At 34.6% G+C, this 24,136-nt stretch overlaps 1 protein-coding gene across 1 annotated transcript in view; it reads left to right on the forward strand.

The window, feature by feature from the left end:
• The first annotated feature begins 21,192 nt into the window (after positions 1 to 21,192).
• The window catches only part of LOC117564222 (uncharacterized), a 53,509-nt gene continuing 50,565 nt past the window's right edge, over positions 21,193 to 24,136 (forward strand). The window contains exon 1 of the mRNA XM_034242909.2: positions 21,193 to 22,413. The gene's annotated coding sequence lies outside the window, so the exon portion shown is untranslated. The remainder of the gene's footprint in view (positions 22,414 to 24,136) is intronic.

A 24,136-nucleotide genomic window follows, 5' to 3' on the forward strand; every position in this document is an offset into this window, starting at 1 on the left:
GAATTTAAAGATAAATTTATTTTTTGCAATATTTTTATAAATAAAGTCAAGAATGTATTCAACAATTTCTTTAAACGGTATCTTTCAATCAATATAATTCCTATGCTTAGGTTACATTGCAATTGACAAACATTTATTAGCTAATCATTACAGGAATGCCTGACATATTTTCTGTTTGTGGTTTTTGTGGTCAGTCGCTTTTTTTTTGCCATTTGCGGAATTGCATTAAAATTAGTTTGTGCCTCGGGTGCAATGCGCTTAAACCAAAAGGACATGCATGAAAGTATTCGTGTGTGTGTGTGTAGGGTTGTCAAACGAGTGCAAATAGTAGACATAGAAAGTCGCCTATTGGCGCCGTTAGTCAACCATGGAATAAATTCAAATTTGTTCGCGAAATTATTGTGTTGAAGCTTTTTGAACTCACAATACAACAATTTTGTCATCACCCGAAATATTATCTAGGAAAGCAAAAATAAATAAAATAAATATGCTTCATAAAAAGCAATGCACATAAGAACAAGTAAGAAAGCTACAGTCGAGTGTACTCGACTGTGAGATGCCCGCTACCCATTTTGAATAAAAGCAATATATTTTGCGGTATTATTCTCAAAATATACCAAATATACTGTAAAATACTAAAAAATACCAAATGGTATATGTGGTATATCGATATAGTACCGCATTCAAAATATACCATAGACGGCTCAATATACCAGATTGTCAGCCAAAGCAACTAAGACCCCTAGAAAGTAGGCGTGTTTGCCCATACAAAAGTATTTCTTCGACAATTTTTATCTGATCGCAACCAAATTTTCAGGAATCATAACTACTATAGTTATTATTATATATACCAAAATACTCTAGCTTTAAAATTGCGCTTGTTATTCGATTTTTTTGATTTGCGGGGGCGGAAGTGGGCGTAGCAAAAATTTGAAACAAACTTGATCTGCGTGCAAACATAACAAGTGCTGTCGAAAAAAAATTATAGCTCTATCTCTCGTAGTCTCTGAGATCTAGGTGTTCATACGGACAGACGAACAGACACACAGACGGACAGACGGACAGACAGACAGACACACAGACGGACAGACGGACATGGCTACATCGTCTCGGTTGTTGACGCTGATCAAGAATATATATACTTTATAGGGTCGGAAATGCCTCCTTCTACCTGTTACATACATTTCCTGTCGGCACAAAGTTATAATAGCCTTCTACCCTATGGGTAGCGGGTATAAAAATGGTCATTAAAAGTGGGAAAAGAACTTGCTTTTAAATAATGTTAATATTTCTTTAAAATTAATACATTATTTTGAGCTTTTTGGGAAACAAAAGAATTAAGTTTCTTCAGAATATTCCTAAGCATTTGTTTTGGGATTGACTTTAACATTTGTTAGCTCCAAAAATGTATTAATAAATTATTATTTAGTCATGCAAATTGACCCCATAGTGCAACACTACATAAATATAATTTTTTCGGACTGCGCACAAAAGTATGCCACACATAATGCCATGAAATGCCTTTGAAGTGTTTGGCGAATGAGTGAGCATGTGAGTGTGTGTGTGCAAGTGTGCGTGTGTGAGTGTGTGTGTTATTCATGACAGCAATGCTTTTGCTTTTTGCGGCTTTTGGCATGCCACAAAAGTTATGCACTAACCGATGCCACCACTTTACAAATTTATGTTATGGACCATGGACCTCTGTCTCTGTCTCTGTTTCTCTGTCTCACTGTCTCTGACCAAGAGTCTTCCTGTCTGTCTGACATGCTGGTTGTGTCTTTCTTGCTTTGCCAGTCTGGCCTCTTTTTTTTGGCAAGCAATTGAAAACTTGTTTCAACCAGAGCGCCACTTGGCCAATAAGTTTTTAAACGCTCTGGCAAACGCAGCAATGGCAATGGCAACAATTTACGGCGACTCCAAGTGGAAATTCAAAATACATGTGTCCAAAATAAATAATCGTCGAATGGCAACATCTAAGTCTCTCTCTCTCTCGCTCCTTCTCTTGAACTCTCTTTGTCTGTCTGTCCTTTTGCGAGTGTTTGAGTCTGCATCAACACCATTTGTCCTTTGTCAACGAACAATTGAATGCAATGACTTTTGCCAAATTGATTCTCAACAGCATCTCGAGTAGACGACAATGAGAGCGAGCGAGAGACAGAGAACAACAACTGTGAAAGGCAAACACACACACATGCACACAATGAAAGCCAAGGCGCTTCACAGTCTGTAAAGTTTTACACACACAAGCATACACACACATGCACACACATTCTTTTCTTGAGTGTGTTTGTGAGACGTGTCGCATGTGTTCGACTGCATTTCGTTTGCTTAGCCTTGGCTTGTGCCAAAATAAATGGCATATTAAGTATACGCTCAGTGGCACCTGTGACTGCAGCACACACAAATTGAATGCAACTTCGGTTCTGCTGCTATGCTATAAATTTCATATGCTCTCAATTGCATTTTCATATTAAACACTTCCAGCTGGAAGCATCAACATCTTGTTCGCTATTTGGCCAAATGAAACGTGCTCATGACACTCGTTAATTGCTGATTATAAACATTTTACTTAACAAACGCAAGCATTAGTTATCTATTAATTTGAGAATGCATTGGAAATAATTACCAAAATTCTACTACACAAAAGTTTAGGTGTGAAAGGAGCAATAAATTTAGAGAACATAATACAAAAGGCTTTTGGAATCTCAAAGGCAGAGTTAACTTCAATATTATCAAGTATACGTAATTTTCAATATGATTAAAACGTATGATATATACAATTTCTAGTGAATTTAAGAAGTGCTGCTTCGAAAAGTAAAGAAATATATTGGAAGAAATTAAATTTTAAACTAATAAGTAACAATTCCTATAACTAATTTATGATATACCATTTTAAGCTCTTTATTCATTTCATTCACCTACCATGCTGCAAATAACAATGCTCCGGTTGTTTTTCTGATTATTATTATTATTATTATTATTATTATTATTATTATTATTATTATTATTATTATTATTATTATTATTATTATTATTATTATTATTATTATTATTATTATTATTATTATTATTATTATTATTATTATTATTATTATTATTACTACTACTATTAATATTAGTATAAGGATTCGACTAAGAACTACATAAAAATCAATATTAAATCGTTTAAATCAAGCATTGTTGTATATATTCCTATTTTGTTTATTAACTGAATTTCTATTGACAACATTCATATTTACCCTTGCCACATATTGATGTAAGAATTATGATAAAATTTATCAGGTAATAATTTATCAAATGCTGTCATAATTTAGTTGAGTTCTTATTGGCGAGGGGAGGCGAGCCGAGGGGTGGCAATTTTTCATCGAAATGTCAGAGACAGCGCTGGCGAAATCGACAATCTATGGAGAATTATGAAGCTGTTTACCTTAAGGCAATTCAGCCTTGCCCCTTTTATCGCAGTCTCTCTATCTAGTGCTTATCTCTCTCTTTCTTTAGGTCTCTCTAGTTGTCTCTCACTCTGTCGGCTGGGCTGTCTCTGTGTGTCTCTGGTTGCATGACAAATGGCATTGCCGCAGTCTATTATTAATAGGAATGTATTAGCAGGGCGCCTGTTCCATTTATCGCACATGTTAAATGCTTCAAATGGCACTCGAGGGAACTATATAGAAAAATGTACTCCTAAACTGCCAAGGACATCGCAGAAAGAGAGAAGTAGCTTCTATTTACTAAAAATGTAACTGTCATCGGCATTTGGTTAATTAATTACACCACAAATATTGGACAGTGGAGTGGAGAGCATATGTCTATTAGCACATATTATTAAGCACTTTGCTTAACAATCATTTTTTTCTGCTTGTTGTGGATTAAAATCACTCCCCAGCGTGTTCTTAGCACGATTTGTGCCACTTGCCGGCAATTTGTGTCGCAAAATACCAAAAAAAAAAAAAAAACAACAAAAAAGTTTTCCATTGAATCTCGCTCTCTCTCATTTGGCTTTCTCTGGGTGCCCATAAAAATGCTCGAGGAGCATTTCCTTGAGACACGCACTTTCCAATTAAATTCATTACACCTTCTTCCGAGTAGTCGTAGTCGCTCCCCGCCCTCTCGCCCCCCGCTAGGCTGTCCTGTTTAATTTCCAACAAACACTAAGTCATTTCCGGCCAAACGGCCTTTCCATTACCCAGATTATCATTTGAATTTCTCGCTGGCCATGGACAATTTTTTTTTGTTGTGTTTGGTCTTTGCGCACGTGCCAACTGAATTTGCCGCTTCCATTCTTTTGACAACAAAAAAGTTGACAAAATAACGCAACTGTTTGAAGAGCGTGCAAGAGGGAGAGAGAGGGGAGGGAGCCTGAAGTGTGGGGGCATTCAAAAGGTAAATTTCCAGGGTGCCCAGCAGCTGCTTTGTTTCCTCTCTCTCAGTGAATTATTTTCCACCTAAATTGGGTGTGTTTTCTATTATTGCCAAAGACTTCCGGCGTGACGCAGCGTTTCTGTCAGCGTGCTGGCAGCAACAACAACAACAACAGCAACAACAACCAACATTTTGAAGGCAGTCACTTGTTTCAAGTCTTTTCAAGTTATTTTAAATTCGAAACGTGGGTCACACAGAGCATGGAGCATGGACAACAACTTCGCCACTTGCTACAAAATATTTGCCTTTTTTCACTTTTATTTTCTTTTCCTTTTTTTTTTTTTTTGTTTGTTGGTGAGTGTATGTGATTTTTGCACCAGTGTGACCAGTTTAGGCATTGAATGTTTTGTGGTGGGGCAAAAAGGATGTGCGGCCAGCTGCAGGATGTTGTCACGGAAATTAAACGCATTTTAATCGCCATTCCATGTTTTTTCTTAAATTATTTTCACATTTTGGCACCTTGATAGGATTGCCAGCTAAGTGAGATTTGTGGTCACAAATATTCAGCATTAAAGGCAAAAGTCAACAAATACTTCAAGTCATTAAGTAATTTGTGTAAGTTTAAATCAATAAGCAATGTAAATTGTACAAAAATGGAGAAGAAATTTGTGTCAAGCAATTGAATTATAGAATTTTTATACGATTTTGGTACATACAATATTAATTATAGTCTTTATGAGTCCTGATTTGGTTGAGATCTGATAAAAATTGGACAAGTCATTAAAGAAATACTTTTGTATGGGCAAAAATTCCTACGGGTCTTAGTAGCTTTGGTTGACAATCTTGTATATTTTGCATTCTATGGTACATTTTGAATGTAGTACGGTATCAATATACCAAATATTGTTTTTGGTATATTTTTAGTGTCCTTGCATTATATTTTGCTGTAATTAAAAATGGGTAGAGCAGTCGAGCACACTTGACTGTAGCTTTCTTACTTGTTAATAATTTGAGTATATCATTTTATCAGTAAAACCGGAATTGGCTTCATATTAAAGAGTTCTGAACTGTCATTTAAATGTTTAAGTTATAAATTACGAGAACTGTTAGATCACCAAATTTAAATTTGATTGTTCCTTGATGAAATAAATAAAATGCTTTTTAAGCACAGCGCGTAACATTTATAAAAAATATTTCTGCCTGCAGATTTTCACAAAACAATATTCTTCTACTTCAAATTTATTTTTGGGCACATCAAGAATGTGTATTTTTCTAAAATAAAATCATAATCAAAATTAACGAAAAATTTTTATTCCAACTTTGGAGAATTTATATTGAAAGGAATATGAAATATATTATATAATTGAACTTCAATTTTAAACTCTTTATATTGATTTAACTCTTACTCAGCAAAATGTATAATAGAAATTACATTATATTCGCATTTCAACTGAAATTTTGACAATTTTTTAATTTCATTTTAATGTCTTTATGATTATTAAAGAATATCTTATTAAAATGAACACAAAATTTGAAATCACCAGGTAATTAATTGGCTGCTTTTGCTAGACATTTTTGCAATCAATTTCAGCATTTTGACAAGTCATAAATGTCGCACTGCAGATAGTGAGAAAGTGAAAGTGAAAAGGAGAACGAGTGAGAGAGAGATGCAGAAAGTGAGGAGGAAGCGGCAATGTAATTCACAGCATCCTGTTGATTATTTGTCAATTGACAAAGTGTTGCAAGAAAGTGCAGCAAGTCGTAATTGATCCACTTGGAAGCTGGCCTCCGCGACAGCGAGATGCACCACAGCAAGTTGAATAGGGAAAGGGAATTGCTGAGGGAGAGAGGAGAGTGAAGAGCGGTGCCTTATAGAAGGGAGAAGGGGAGAAGGGGAGGGGGAGGGGGAGGGGTTTCCATAGTCATGGCAATTTTGTTTAGAAACTTTTAATTAGTGTTGCAAAAGTTTTTCAATTAACACCACCTGCACAACTATTTATTTAGCTTGGCTCGACGTCGTGAGCTGAGCTGAACTGCTTCTTCTTCTTCTTCTGCAACAATTTGGCGCTGTTGTTGTTGCCATTGTTGTAGCTGTCAACTGTAAATTATAAAAATATTTTTGTACTTGCCGTGTACAATGTTTGTTGCTGTCGTTACGACGCTGAAAGGTTGTGGAGAAAAATGTTTGCTACAGAACGAACGCAAGCATTAAATAATTTACTACTGGCGCCCTCTGTCGCGCAGTGGCCCCATTCATTAATACGCTTGGCTCCAATAGAACATCGGAGGCGTCGGATATTGCGGCCAGCCGCCATTATGAAACATTTTCTAATTGATTTTTACTTATGCCGCCGTTCGTGTGCCTCTCGGATTGTAATTTAATACAAATTGCCCAACTTTTGACAGCTGAAACAGTTGCCAGTTGTTTTTATTAATTAGCCAAACGATGATGGAGAAGCAAACTCAGCCTCAGCTTTCAAATCGCAAACGAGATGACAATCAACTGTGACAATTTACTCGATTAAGCTGTGCTGCAGCAGCCCTTTGTGGTTATTGCATAATTAACCAGACCGCATCAATTCTATTATATTCTCCATTTACATATATAACACAAATGAATAATGAATGCAAGTGACTGACGTGTAATTATAATCCGGAACTTTCTTCAGTCATGCATACCAAATGTGTATTGGAAACTTTTTCCCTTTTAAAACATTATGCTATGTTTGAAAGTGGATTTTTATACTATGGAAAAACATTATTTTAATTACATTAGGCAATATTTGAAAGCGGATCATTATACGATTCTAAAAGTATTATTTATTAAATATTTTGCTAAATATTTTTTATGGAAAGTGCATAAGCATAATTAGCATAAACTAATTTAAAAATTCGTAAAGTGGGGTTTAATATAAAGTTGTATTAATGGCTTTTTAAATATAATAATCATTTACATTGTAAATAGATTCAATCAAATAATTTTTCTGCGCGGAAGTAGAACATTATAGAAACAAGAATTAAAGCACTCCCATAGTGGAATATATTCTGAGTTCTCTTAATATTTTAGAAACAAATACTAAAATACTCCCACAATAAAAATTATTGTCTAAAAACGATGATCAAAAGTTCCAATAACAACTGCTAATCCTTACCGGCTTACATGAAGTTGTATAACGGATATTCATTCTATTTATTCTATTATAGAAGTGTTACTCAGAATGAACTACTACTCTACTCTACTCTAATATAAACTAGTATGATTTAAAGTTCAACTAAACTATGATTACATGTTTATAAAATAGTGTTTCAAGGAAGCATAAATTTCGTGCTGCAGTTGCTATGCTCATGCTTTCGAATAAACTGAGAATTAGGAGAATTTCCCAATAATTATAATCAGCTTAAGACAAATACTGTAAGGATTGTTTAGAAATCTAATCAATTCTGACAGAACATTTTATTGATGCTTGCTTTTTACATTTTGTAATAGCAGAAACATTTATCAGCTCAAAATAAGTCGAGCAATTCATTGATAAACTTTTCATATAGTAATGAAGTATTTAATATAGAAAAATTCAGCAGTCTCTTTAACTTTCGATAAATTCTCGGGTAAGAAAAAGTCCTTCTACTCTCGCTGCTGGTGCTTTTGATAATCCTGAAAGACGTCCATCTTTTAATTCCACAAATTCCAACAGCATGCGCAGAGCCTTGGCAAATAGTTTTGGCCCTGTGTTAAAGGCCAAATCACAAAATACCAAGTGAAACTTGTTATGTTTCTCTGACCAACTTGACGAGCAGTATTAAAGTCACAGCGAAAGTTGGCCATTAATGTTAGTTGCTCGAAGATGAGGAAGAAAAAGAGACGTGGACAGATAGATGAATAGACGAATAGAGGGATAAACAGACAGAGATAGAAAGAGAGAGTGAGTGAGATAGAGAGACAAGTTGGCCATTATACTGCTAAGCAATTTTTATTATGTACTTAATGAAATTTCTGCTTATGCGAATTCGCTTGTTGTTGACACATAAACAACATGAAGACATCAATAATAAAATGTTATTTTGCTTGGCGACTGACAAAGGCAACTCACGGTCCGGGCTGCGGAATGAAGTCATTGAACTGCCCCACAAAGAAAAGAATAGAATAGTAAGGAAGAAAACAGAGAAAGAGAGAGAGGCGTGTGAGAAGGCGACTTTTGGCCAAGAGCAAACACAAAAGGAAGTTGAATTCCTAATACGATGTCGATGTCGATGCCGATGCCGGCGCATGCGGATTAATAATAATAATAAATATTAAATGCCATTACAGCTGCTGTGAATTTATCTGGTCGAAATTATCTAAACGACATCATCTTGAATTCAATTGCGTGTCCCAAAATTACTCTTTACTTGCGCTTTTACAAAAAAGGAGAAACAAAAAGGAAGAAGGCTCAACTGTTGGATACCCGCTATCGATTTGGAATAAAAGTAAAGTATTATTCTTAAAATATACCAAATTAATATACCAATGGCTATATTTGGTATATAGATATCGTACCACATTCTGAATATACCAAAATACCTTAAGCTATCTTTGGTATATCGATATAAAGTACATTTAAAATATACCAACTTTACCAACTATATTTGGTATACAGATATACTACTATATTCGTAACATACCACATTCTACTACATTAGAAATATACCAATATACCGATAACTGTAATATATTTGGTATGTCGATAAAGCACCACATTCAAAATATACCAATATACTGATAGCTTTAATTGGTATATCAATAAATTACTACATTCAATATATACCAATATACCGCTATAGCTATATTTGGTATATCGATAAAGTATTATTTTGATATATTCCAATATACCACTAACTTTATTTGGTATATCGATAAAATACTGCATTTTAAATATACCAATTCAAATGCACCATTCTGTCTTTGGCCATACAAAACTATTTTTGGAAAACTTCTACAGTTTTTGGCTGATTGCAACCAAAATTGCAGAAGTGATAAAGAGTGTAGTTATAATTGAATATACCAAAAATACCTTTTACCCTATATGTAGCGGGTATAAAACAGAAATGAAGCAATGAAGATGCGTCTCCTGGCTAATTCTGTTGGTTACCCGCTTTTGGCCAAAAAAATATGTAAGGCATAACACGTAAAACGCAAACGCTGTTTAGAAAAGCTTTATTTATGTTGAGACATAAATTTAATGCTAACAAGCAAGCAGAAGCAGCTGCGTTACGTTCGCAACACCTCGACCTCAACACCCCCCTTTGCCCTTCGTTTTCTAGACTTCTTGCCACGTCAAGGTGCGCGTGAAATTTATTTGGCTGCAGCATCTTTATCTTCGGTTTTGCTCGCTTTCTTTTCTCTTCGTTTGGCGCTGCACTTGACGAAATGGCCGCTGTTGCTGTTGCAACTTGCCCGAGTTGCAACAACCAACTTGCCCCGTGGGTATAAAATTAAATTTCAACTTTTAACGAATATTTACGCGTTGCCAGATAAAAATGGCATAAAACTTTGCCGACCAGGGCAAAAGTGCAAAGTGCAGTGTGCAAAGTGCAGCAGCTGCCACGCCTCCACTTTTCCGCCCTCAGTCTGTTGCAGCATGACCAGCAAAGCGACGTGCAACATGCACTCTGCAAGCTCCCCTCTTTTTTCGGGCCAATTGCTGAGTGGCAACAACCCCAAAAAGTATCTGTTAAGTATAATTTATGTGCGACATGTGAATGGGGTCTTAAAAAACAATGCGTTTCATTTGGCCAAAACATTGCCCAAAAACTACTTCAGCAGCTGCATTATTGCATCACAGTTCGCAGCTCGCAGTTCTTCGTACCCAGCTGCATCAAGAGATCAACAAAAGACGCGGACGTGCCACATACGCGGTGTGTTCTGCTGCCAATTTATGCGGGCATTGACTCTATCAAGATTGACAAAAGACATAAGCATTTGCAATTGAGAGGAAATTCTCGCTGCGGAAAGGATATGCTTATGAACATCATTTTGAAAAGGAAGGAAGTTGAACTCTTTCCTAGAAATAAATAAGAAATAAAGCAACAAAAATTTGAAACGAATTCAATGCAAAGAACCTAATTGATAAGTCCAATAATAAACTGACATATATTTTAGCAACAATTCGGGAGAAGAAAGACAAAATAGCATTTACAATTACGAAGAAATTTTCCTAACATTGGAAAAGAACATAATTTTACAACACATTTTCTACTGTCTCCATATTTTCTGTTTTTTTTTTTTTTTTTTTTTTTTGCGTAAATTGATTTCTAACTTGTGATTTTCAAAGAAACTGATTTCAGTTTTTATATACAGAAGAATTTTAAGCAAAATGTAAAGTGTTCCTTGCGTACTTCTAAATATTCACATTAAACATATAAAGCATCATTATATTTAATGGAAACACTCAAAATTTATCGCCTCAGCCTGATAGATCATAGCAAAATAATAAAATTGCTCTAAGCGTTATTGGCATAATAATGCTTCAGCAAATTATAGTTTTATATTTCAAATTCAGATCCATTTAAATGAGCAAATATTCATATTTAAGAGCAAATAAACTGAAAAGAAATCTTGGTTCATCGACCAATAAAATAGTTTTGACAATTAGGCAAAAAATTATTTGCAGTTTTATGCACATTTTGAGCAAAGCCTTAATTTATGCACAAAGCAATAAACATTTTGGCAATTGCCATTTTTGCCAGCTGCAAATAAACTAGAAAGCAGACAGATACACACATACCCACACAGACACACAGATGTAGAGTCGAAATTTTTGTTCATAAACTTTTTGGTGCAATATAGCAAATAAATGTGCATAGAAATTATTCAAAAATTGCTTTTAGAGTCAATTGCAAATTGTAGTTGCATTTTGGAGCTGATGAATAAATGAATGCCACTGCGAGTGCATATGAATGTGTGAGTGTTTGAGTATATTATTTGTGTTGAATGCATAAATGTGACTGTGACGGTGACGTGACAACAAACTGTGACTGCAACTGCGACTGCAGGCCAAATGCTTGCCAGCCATGCAGAATTTTTCAATTTTCTTGGCAGCCAACACAAATGTAATTTATTTGCCAAAGCGAGTGAGAGAAAGAGATGGCTACAAGCACTCACAGATACTCAAATGCAGATGCAGATACATACTACATTTAGAGGAAGAGAAAGAGAGAGTGGAGAGCGAATGCAATTAACCTTCATGTCTTTTTGGCAGTTTTGTACCACTTGTGAAAATCTTCAAATTATATCTACAGCACAAAAGTGCACACATTAAGAGAAACTCATTGAAATGTGGGTTTTGTAGCCCATTCATTGTTGCCACTCGAGAATGCATATTTATACATATATATATTATATATGTACATAGTTTATGGTATATAAAGTTGCACTTTTGCTGTGGCGCTTTCTCAATTGCCTGCAATTAGCTGCAATTTTATTTTTTGCCTCAACCATTTAGCTGTGTGAGTGTGTGTGTACGAGAAAAGGGCTCTGCTAATTGCACACTTCAAGCACAACATTGCGTTTTGAGTGGCAGCTTGAAGATATCCAAATAAACTGAGATTTATGCACAAGCATCTAGGTGAATGGTCTTGCAACTGTTGTTGTTGTTGCTTTCGGCAAATATAAATATTTTACTTAAATATTTAAACAGCCGAAAGACAAGTTGTGTGCGTGTTTGTGTCTGTGAGTTATTCACATTGAATTGGATGCGTGAGTGGAATTAAATTTGAAGCAAGTTCCAAGTTGTTGCCAAAAATTTTAAAGAGAAAATTCAATTTGTAAGCAGAATTACACAACAAAGACAAGACAAATCGAAGCAGCTCTGACTTGACACATTTAAATAATTTAAATGCGCATTGTTAACATGGCCTTAAAGAGCGCACTGCAATAAATGGCAAAGTTTACTCTCTGCTCGCACTCTCAGCTCAATTCAAGAGTCTAGCCCAAGGCTTGCCACCCATTTGCTATGCAAACGGTGCCAAAATTCGGCTGAACGAACAGTTTTCCCATTTGGCTGCAGTCAGACAAATCCCAGCCTGACAACGCAGCGCATTTTAAGTATTAATAAGAAGGAAACACTGAAAATTTCACAGTCAAACGGACAAATGAATACTCTATAAATTATGCACAAAAAACGTATCAAGTAAAAAACAGAAAAGACATTTTAAAATTATATGAAATGTGAATTTTTGTACAAAATGTGTATAGTGAATAATTCTTTAAATTCATATTTGGTATTTGATTGCATTCAATTTAACAGTGATATATAAATATATGGAATGCAATTCAAATAATATATGAAAAAATCATTGCATACTTTTAGGGTACACATTTGTATGAGAGAAAGAAAACTTGTAAAAGATATTTATAGTATAGTGAGCGTTTTCATAAAATATAATTGTGTGTATTTACAACTGAGGGACGATATTTCAATATCCTCATAGGTCTGAGTGTTCTTCTAAGCTGACATATAAGGATAACTCTGTTATGTAAGTTACCCCAATTATAAAGTGGAATTAAGATGATATCAGAAAACAGATATTAGTAATTTAAAACAAAATACAATTAGCAATTCTACTTTGTAAAAACAGATAAAGTTTGTGAAAAATAATTAATAAATGTAACAAAACTATATTACTTTATTGAAATGTATCCTTTTCACATTTCTGTAATATAAAAGTTTTAATAAAATAGAATCAAATATCTCGGCATTATTTGAATGAAATTCAATATTTATTTTCCTATACTCTCAGAGTATCTGGATTTTTGTTGAAATATTTAGTTGGTCACTGCATTCGAAGTGCATAGAAAGTTTGGTAATAGAATCCCCCGATGTGGCGGTAGATCGAAACAAAAGCTTCAAATAAATGGGTAGGAAAACGGTTTGCAGCTTTACGCCCATGGCTCACTGCCAATAGTCATTTCCCGAACGATGTGCCTACACACACACGAATACTCAGACACATGCACACATTTTCACAACAAAAGTTTGGGGCGTAAAATATTTTGCATGAAAAGTTGTAAAACAATAACGCTTACAAGGAAGAGTGAGAGCGGGCGATGGAGTGAAATGCCGGCAAATATTTGTAGAAATATCTGAAGTGCATTGAACAATGCGTTAACAGCTATTCAAACTATTCACATGCACTCATATTGAATACATTTTGTATTAGTTTTTCGAATGTAGCCGAAATACCAATGAATACCAATTCCCGTTGCTGATGCTGATGCCTCAAGGTCACAATTCATTCTCATGCCGTTTGACTGCTTTTCAATTAGAGAGAAGAGAAATACGAGGAAAAGAACAGAGATTGCGGGGGCTGAAAGGACTTTGGGTAATTACAACAAGCAGCGCAACTTTTGAATCTTGACGCCTACACAGAGAGAAAAACACTCACTCAGGTATGTCAAAGTGAGACACTTGCATACCGAAATCACATTCATCTTCTACTCATCAGCAGCAGCAGCAGTGGCACCGTCTTTGTCTCGGTTCTGGGAAACTTCCTTGCCAAGGCGGCAGCTCACGACCACGTGCGGAAATTAAAATTCTAGCATCATCGTCAAAGGGCAACAAGAAACTGGCGCCAGACAACCGAAAGAGGAAAAAAATTGTAACAAAGATGGATCTCAGGCCAACGCAAAAAAAAAAACAAGTGAGAAAGGTACAGAGTGTGCTCGACTGTGAGATACCCGTTAACTCTTTTCAATAAAACCATGATTTAAAAATTAACCAAATTTATAAACCTAAAAGTAGTAAAATAATATAAATAGTATATTTGTTATATCGATATAGTAGATAATGAAAATATACCATTGAGTATATCAAATAATTATATACCAAAAATACAAAAATACGAAATATACTGAAAGCTATCTTTTATATATCGATGTACTACAATCACAATATTCCATAGAAAAAAATACTGTATATTGAATAAGTACTGCATTCAAAAATACTAAAATATACTGAATATCATATTTGGTATATCACTGTAAAAAATATACCATAGAATATGCCAAATAAATGTAGTATATAAACTATACTATATTTGGTATATCGATAAGTACTACATTACAAAAACTCTAAATTATACTGAAGGCTACATTTAGTATATCGATATACTACTACATTGAAAATAGTTATAGTTATAATACCCTTTTACCCTACAAATAGCGAGTATAAACATGGCCAATTCGTTGTTTTTCTTGTTTTTGTGCGCTTTCCTCTTTAACAATTGTCTAGACTTAAATCAAAGAACTGCGTCAAATTGTATGCTGCACAGTTTGTTACACGTGCACCAAAGTATTGCTCTCAGCCCGTGGCGCAATCAATGTGTGTGTGTGTGTGTGTGTGTGTAGATTCGCAAGCTGGGTTTGAGGTTCAAAGTTGCCTCTCCACAATTGCCAAAGTTGCATAGCTGATCAGAAGAGTGTGCAAGCGTGTGTGTGTGTGTCTATCCATGACTGCAGGCGACTTCAATTAACTGAGTTTTTTGCAGGCGCGTGCTTTGATTTCGCTTCTGTTTCGACTTCTCGTTGTTTTCTCTATCGTTTAATTAAAGTCCCTGCCAAACTTGCCAAATTCTTCCAATCTCAGCTCAAACTACAGTAACATTTTTTACATTCCCCGCAATGTCTAATGAATTTTAAATTAATATTTTTAAATGCCAAAATCGACCTTGAAAAATCCCTCAGGATAAATCTCGCGAGCTGGTTTAAACTATATAATAATTGCGTAACTTGGTTGTCCTTGAGACAGTTGCCCGTCCAACTGATTCGAAATTAACTGGAACACATTCTTAAAAAAATTAGAATTCAATGTTGAAATCAACCTTGAGTCAAGCAAAGGCTGCAACACAATTCCCTGTCGACAAGTTGCTAACTAGTTCAAACTATATAAATAGCAAATATTATTTGTATTAGCATAGTAATTACGCAATTTGGTGGCCTTGAGACATCTGTCCTTGAACCAATTTGAAATTAACTAGTACACAGTTGTTAACAATTATGTCTAAAAGCAGCTCAAATTACATAAATGGCAAATATTTGCAATTAACATACTAATTGTGATATTTTGCATCTTTGAGTTAGCTACAACAAAATCATTTTGAAATGAACTAGAAAACATTTTTTTTTTAAATGCCTATTTAAGTTGATAGAAAAGCAAGCTAGAATTTTTTAATTTAAATTTTGTAAGGTGTCTAAAGGTTTTATGAAACCATAAAATTCTATAGAGTTTAAAAAATACCAAATAGGAAAACCACTTATTAAATAAAATTGTATGCGAAAATATAATAGTTACTTCTAATAGAAAATAGCTTATTAAATAAAATTTTATTCGAAAATATAATAGTTAATTTAAAAAAAATGGTTAAATAATTGTTGACATTTTATGTTTGATTGCATTTCATTTTATAGTGTTGAATGAAATAAATTAAAATGTATATTCTCCTCCACTATCTAAAGTTTTTTAAATTTAAGTTAACATAGATCGAATTGTATAGAATATTAAATTTTACTGTTTAATTTAATATTTTTTTCCTCATAGGAATAAATACTAATATTTTTCGTGAAGATATTTTGAATAAAATACTGAATTTTGTGAATCTGCTGATTTGCTGAATAAATATATTAAATTCTCTTATTAGGCAAAATTATATTTCTTTAATTTTTTGGTGGAGTTTATATAAATTTTTTGACAAATTCCCTTAAAAAAATTCTACTATTTTAAGTTCAATCAATTTTATTTAAATGTTAAACTCTGTGGATATGTAAATTCAATTTAAAAAATATATTAATTTCTTTTAATAAACGCTTTTATATATATGTTAAATTGTTTGTAGAATACTTCCAACTCTGTTGATAAATTCTATTGTAGAATTATTAAATGCTTCCATTTACTGTAAAGTTATTTTTAGGGAAATATTCGACTCGGTCGTTCTGTTAATACAAAAACAAGTAAGAAAGCTACAGTCGAGTGTGCTCGACTGTGAGATAACCGCTACCCATTTTGAATAAATCCAAAATATTGCGGTATTATTTTCATAATATACCAAAAATACTTCAAAAATACTAAAAATATTCCAAACAGTATATTTGGTATATCGATATAGTACCGCATTAAAAATATACCATAGGCACAATATACCAGATTGTCTGTCAGACAGACAGACGGACATGGCTAGATCGTCTCGGCTGTTGACTCTGATCAAGAATATATTATATATATTTTATGGGATCGGAGATGCCTCCTTCTACCTGTTACATACATTTCCAGCCGGCACAAGTTATAATAAGTTATAAGTTATACGAGTAATTATACTCTTATTAACTTAATCAAGTTGTTTTTAAATTTGCTAACCAAATAGTTGTCAGCAAATATAGTAATAAAAACTCAGTCCCATTGTCGTTTTGAAAGTATTCGAGCATAATTTCGAGTACTTCGGAGATTGACCCCACTGTCAATACACGACTGAAAGAAATTGAAAACAATGTTGTTGTCGATGGGCATCAAGAAGAAGCTGCTTGGAGTAAACAGAACAGAACCTATTGCTACTCCTAATGATAAGCCATGATTTTATGCTCCGAGCTTATATTATTTTATTTCTTCGAATTTAAAAAAAATTTCAGACGATCATCCGACATTGAAATGTCTTCTCATCCGACATTAAAATCTCTTCTGTCGACAGAGAATCTAGGCCGAGACTCTAGGTTATCATTACTTGACCTCTCTCGTTCAGATCTATTGAGCGGAATTAACATCCGCTTCAGACATTCAATGACTTTAACGAAATATTCAGTTCCAAATTCATGTTGTTTGCGGGCAAATATTCAAATATTCTTGGTGGGTACAACAACTGGAGATGAAGTGAGATAAAGACATAGAAAATTCAATTTTACTCCTTAATTTAACATTTTTTTTCCTTATAGGAATAAGTACTACTTTTTTTTCGTTAAGATATTTTGTACAGAATACTGTATTCTGTGAATCTGCTAATACGCTTAAGTATATATTACATTATATTATATATATTAAATTCTCTTATTAGGCGAAGGTATATTTCGTTAATTTTTTGATGGAATGTACATATATATATTTTTTTTGACAAATTCCCTTTCAAATAAAATTCTTCTGTTTTAAGTTTAATCAATTTTATTTAAATGTTAAACTTTGTGGACATGTAAATTTAATTAAAAAATATATTAATTACTTTTACTATGTTAAATTGTTTGTAGAATACTTCCAACTCTGTTGATAAATTCTATTGTAGATATATTAACTGACTCTGTTTTTCTGTTAATACCAAAAAAAAGCGTTAAATTCCTGTAATTTTACTTATATTTTCTGTTTAAGTTTGCTGTGTGCAACATTCAATCTGCTGATACAAGTATCTATGTACAAGTATATTAAATTAAGTGGAATTTTTTTTATCAAATATTTTGGCCTGATAAATTCCTTTACATAATTAAATACCACTAATATTAGTTGAATCATTTATAGGGAAATATTTAACTCTGTCGTTCTGTGAATGTAAAATATACTATTAAATTGCTGTAATTCTACTTCTATTTTCTGTTCAAGTTTGTTTCAACTCTGTCGATCTGCTGATAGCTGCTCTGCTCTGTGTGCTTGGCATTGGCATTCCACATGTCTGCCATGGAGCTGTTGAGCAATCCATTTAAGTCGGCTAAATGTTTATCAACGTTTCGCACTTGCGTCAAAATCATATCTCAACCAAGTTGCGTTGCGTTGCCAATGCAGAGAAAGAGAACGATGCTCTACTACTTCTAACCCAACCATCTTTGCCCCCTGTGGCCATGCCAAAGACGTTGCTTGTGACTTGGCTCTTTTCGCTTGTGGGTGAAACAAAAGAGCTTTTAACATTACTGCGTGCTCAGTATGTGTGTATGTGTGTATGTACGCAACCTTTGGCCGATTAAACATAAATCCCTATAAAGCAACAAAGTAAAAAATTGCCAACGAGCCAAGTAAAAACTTTGGCAAAGTGCTCAACGTCTTCCTTGGTAAGCGCGCGGATACTCGGTTGTTCTTCTTCTTCTACTACTACAGTCTCCTCACCTCTGGCATCACCGCAAAACTGTGTGTGTGCTACTGTTGCACGTTCTTATCCTCATCCTTGTTGCTGTCGTTGTCGTTGACAACGACGTGCGAGGCCTTTGAAGTTGCCTCAACGCGAACGCAAAACGCAACTCAACGCAACTCAAGGCAACTTTCAAACGCGGCAGCAGCGAAAGCATCTCAGTAATTTATATGCCGTGCACAAGATCATTGCTGTTAGGGCATTAAAAACTTAAATAGTTTTAATTCGACTGAAATATGCAGGCGCTGAAAGGAACGTGCACTATGTGGCGTATACTTGACACACAGACACAGCCACAGACACACAAGCGAAAAGGCGCTGATTAAGAAAGACAATGAAGCAAAAAGAGATGGTGAATTGGCCTTTGCATATTTGACATTAATAATATGCAACGCTTGGCTTATTCCCGTTGTCCAAGAAATTTAAATAAAGCCTGGCACACAGAAGCACAGAAGCAGCAGCCACTGTTCGTTTGGCTTTGGCTTTGGCCGAGCGAATTGATTTGAATGGCCGCAGGGGCGGCTGGTAAGAATAACAATAAACATTACTATCTGCTTCATTGGTTATTTGCCTCGCTTTTTCACCCACCAAAGACAAGAAAAACAGGCAGCCAAATTGAAGAACAGCGAACACAACGAACGAAAATTTTAAAAAGCCACCGCAAAAAGCGGATGGAGCGGGAGCCACAAAAAAACAAGGCAAAGACAGACGCTGCTTATAAAGCAATATATATATATATATATATTGACAATCTGTATATTAAGAACGTAGGAGGCGAAAAGAGGAAGGTGAGCAGCAGCAGCAGCAGCAACAGAAGTCAGGCAACCAACGAAGCGAGCAAAGCGAACCGCAATAATCGAAACGAATCGCATCCAATCGAATCGAATCAAATCGATATTTTTCGCCTTTTATTTTAGTTTGTTTTTTCTCGTTTTTTGGACTGGCGCCTGCAGTGTTTTGCTTGCCACTTGATTTCTTGGATTCTCCAGGCCTTGAGCTCACCGTGTCCTGGCATGTCCTGGCCTGCACTTTTGTCTCGAGGTGAAGTTTTTAGTCAGCTGCGTGTTGAATTTCTGCACACAAGAAGAGAAAAGCGCCGACTCGTTGCGTGAGAGCGCAACGTTAGCAAAGTTATTTCCTAAAAGTTTTATACTCATACTTCCTGGCATATTTCCCGCTGTCATACTGGGAACAGTTTCGATACTCTTATACTTCAGTTACAACGTGACTGCTGCTTTGTATATATGTTTGTGTGAGTGTGTGCGGGGAAGCGGAACCAAAATATGTAAACAAAAAGCCATTGATAGTGCTTATCAAGCAGCAGCTGTAAAAAAGAAGAAAACGCACACACACACACACAGAGACACACACACAACACCAACGAACAAGAGCCGTTGAGTGGAAGTGAGAAGTTAGTGATAACTGGGTGTTAGCTGCTGGTTTTCGTTGTATAAGATGAAGACGAGCGCAGACACTTGAGTAATGAATCGACATTTCAGAGAGTTAAGCATAATGTACTGCGATTTATATCGTTTAAGGAGTAAGGGCCAACAACAATGAAAATAATATTAAAACTTATTCGATTAGCGGAGCAGCAAATGATGGAAGCATTTGACAAAAATATGAATTTTTAAAATGTGTAAGCAAATTTAAATGATGACAAAATTTGACAAAAATATGAATTTATTAAATGTGTAAACATACTTAAATTCTTGCAAAATTTGACATAAAATATAAATATAAATATAAAATGTATAATGTGAAAATAAGTTTAAATACTGAATATTAATTTGAATTAAAATAAAATTAGTATATTATTCTTTTGAAAATATTTGAACAAATTGAAATATTACATATACATTTGAAATTTTTAAGTTATCAATGCATAATTCTTAAAAAAAGATTTTGATATAAAATTAGAATTTTAAAAATTTAGTTGTTTTATTAAAAAAATAATATGAGCTTTTCTTTTAATATGAATTTAATGAAATAAAAATGCAAATTTCTTAATTAATTTTGTTAAAAAGTTATAGTACTCCATATTTCAATTTATTTTTAAAAAAGTCTTTGGCTTTCATTAATATAAAAAATTCATAAGCAATTTTTTTTTTAGATTTAATAAAAATGATGGAAACCTAATATTTTTTTTTGGTATTGAGTTATACTTTTGTTACATTGCAATGCAATACTTATGTTTATTTCATGCTCAAATAAAAACGATGGTAATTAAATAAGTATGCAATAAATTTGTGTTCATTTTGGTGGACAATTATTGTCTGCTGCATTGGAGTTTATATAGTTGCTTAATTTTAATTTGATAACCCGCATTTATTATGCATTTTACGGCCACATATAAATCACATACCGCAAAGCACTAAAAATACAAATAATAAAAGAAATGAAACACAACGCCAAAAAGGAAAATGAAAACGAAAACAAACGCGATGCATGGCGTGGCGTGGCGTCACAAAACTCTTTTTGTCACATCAGCTAACGAGAGAGAGCATGCAAAAGTGAGAGAGAGCAAGCAAAGTGAGAGCACTGCGCTCTCTTGCAAGCTGCGCAGAGTGGAGCGTATAACAGTTTATTGCGGAGCCGAGACACGAACACGAAATGACGACAGCATCGACGCGACGCATCGCATCGCATCGCATTGCCCGGCTCGCATACGATTTTCGCCAGCTGAAAGTCGTCGGAGCGTTGCGGCCAAGCAGTCTCAAAGCGTACGCCGTTAGCGATAGACACAGCGGGCCTCCCCAACGAAATTAACGCAGTGTGTGTGTGTGTGTGTCGAACACGTCGGGAGTTGGCGTCGTGCGTTGGCGCTTCTAATTCTATTCTACTCTACTAAATGCAAATCGAATGCAGTTAACGTTAAACGATATAACGATACAATTGTGCACCATAAAATAAAGTTTTAAGATCAAAGCGGCCACTAGGTCAGAAAACGAAGCTACTACAAATACAAACAAAAGTGTAGAAAGAGTGCTAGCAAAGTTGCGGCTGCCGCGTGTTGCATATTTCTCTTTATCGTCGTCGCTTTTTCGTTTGCCGTCGTCGTGTGTGTGCGTGAAACTTCCGTTCCGGTCGCATTTAACACGTGAAATCCATTGCCGCAAATTGAGCTAACAACAGCCGCAACGCAACGCAAAGCGAGGCGAGAGGAGGCGAGGCGACGCGACGTGGAGGCGTCTCCAACTCCACAACGACGACAAGATGGAACATGTGTAAATGCTAACGAGCGAGAGACGCAAGCGAAATTTGATTGATTTTGATTGACATGGCACTCAGCGAGCGCCACCCAGAAGGCAGTCAAGTGAAGTAGCACCGGAAAAATTCCGCGGAAAACCGAAAACAGAAATAAATATCAACATTTTTTTGTAAGCAATCGCAAAGTACTCAAAATACTAGCAATTAACAATCGAAAGGAAAATCTTTTCTACAATATATCAGAAACAAATGAGAAACGAAAGCAATATCAAGAAATATATGCTCGTAAAATTGCAATAATAAAACATAAAAGGAAAGCAAAAAACGTTGAGCTAAGCAACTTTTCTTGAATTTCATTCTTATTTTCCTCATTGCTGCTGAAGCTCAGTTTTTCATTGCCAAACATCATCCAGAGTTCAGAGTCTGTTTTCCTCTTCTTCTTCGTGTGTGCGTCTTTCTGTCTGTGTATTTGTGCGCGTGTGTTAGTGTCTGTGTGTGTGTGTGCGTTGGTGCCATATAAAAAAGGATAAAATATATTCCACACGCATTGATTTTTTTCCATGCTCAAATGTGGCATCAACAAAGTGGATCAACAACAACCACAGCAACAACAAAAGAACGCGAAAACCACATCGAATAAAAGTTGAACGCATCGCAGAAACTTTTTTGCACATTTGGACATTGGAATCTCTCCTCTTGCCATCTCTGTCGCTCCTCTGGGTATGTTATTTCTAATTTCTATTAGTCCTCGATGTGTGCTGTTTGCACACATAACATAAAACTTAATAATATTGCTGTCAGAGTAGTTTCAACCAAACTGTTATTCAAACTTTTTCCTTTTTATGCTCTGCGCAACCTTTTCTCGATAATAATGTTGAAGTTTTGACCCTCGACAATATTTGGCTGTATTACGATTCGATTCTATTGATTCTGTGCAGTTTCCCTTTTGCCATTTGGCTTATTTAATTACAGCGAGTGCTTAATTTTTAGAGCTTATTGAAAAGCACATTTCAATTGAACTCACTCTCTAGTGCACTTTATAATGTTTGAAATGTTTCAAATAAGGAAGATAACAAGTAAGAAAGCTACAGTCGAGTGCACTCGACTGTGAGATACCCGCTACCCATAATTTTCTCAAAATATACCGAATATACTGCAAAAATACTAAAAATATACCAAATAGTATATTTGGTATATTGATATAGTACCGCATTCAAAATATACCATAGACGGCACAATATACCAGATTGTCATCTAAAGCAACTAAGACCCCTAGTAAGTAGGCGTGTTTGCCCATACAAAAGTATTTCTTTAATAACTTCGACAATTTTCATCTGATCAGGAATCATAACTACTATAGTTATTATTATATATACCAAAATTCGCAACTCTAACTTTAAAATAACGCTTGTTATTCGATTTTTTTGATTTGCGGGGGCGGAAGTGGGCGTGGCAAAAATTTGAAACAAACTTGATCTGCGTGCAAACATAACAAATGCTGTCGAAAAAAAATTATAGCTCTATCTCTTATAGTCTCTGAGATCTAGGTGTTCATACGGACGGACGGACAGACACACAGACACACAGACACACAGACGGACAGACGGACAGACGGACATGGCTAGATCGTCTCGGCTGTTAAAGCTGATCAAGAATATATATACTTTATAGGGTCGGAGATGCCTCCTTCTACCTGTTACATACATTTCCTGCCGGCACAAAGTTATAATACCCTTCTACCCTATGGGTAGCGGGTATAAAAACACACATAAAGGGGGGATTTTGTTGGATATGAATTTGTCAACAGAAACTAGTAATAAACTGCAGTTGAAAATATCAAAAATATGTGATTTAAACTTATGTTCGGAGCATCAAATAAAAACAAGTAAGAAAGCTACAGTTAAGTGTGCCCGGCTGTGAGATATCCGCTACACATTTTGAATAAAATCAGAAAAGTGAGGTATTAATTTAAGTTATTATACCACAAAAATACTAAAAATATACAAACGGTTATATTTGATAGATTGATATAAGACTACATTCAAAATATTCCAAAAATTTAAAAAAAAATAGGAGAAGGGCGTGATTATTTTAGGAATATCAAATAAAAATGAAAATAAATGTAGAGTTTATTATATTTTTGAACTGTGAAATTAAATGCTAAATTATAAAAGTCTGAAAGACACTGAAGTCTAACATAAAAAATGTAGATTTCATTGAACTCTTCGACAACAAATTAATAAAATTAAATGTTCAATATTACAAAACTTTAAAATAATCAAAAAATTCTATATTAACAAAAGCTCTGCAAAATTAATTACATTCATTATATTATATCAGTGTCGTATACTGTTTAAAAAATAAAAATTCTGACAAAGTAATCTGAAATTTTATTGCAAATCTTACTATATAAATAACAATATCAAAATATGACTTAAGTCTT

Source organism: Drosophila albomicans, chromosome 2L, assembly GCF_009650485.2.
Source record: "Drosophila albomicans strain 15112-1751.03 chromosome 2L, ASM965048v2, whole genome shotgun sequence".
Lineage (NCBI taxonomy): Eukaryota > Metazoa > Arthropoda > Insecta > Diptera > Drosophilidae > Drosophila > Drosophila albomicans.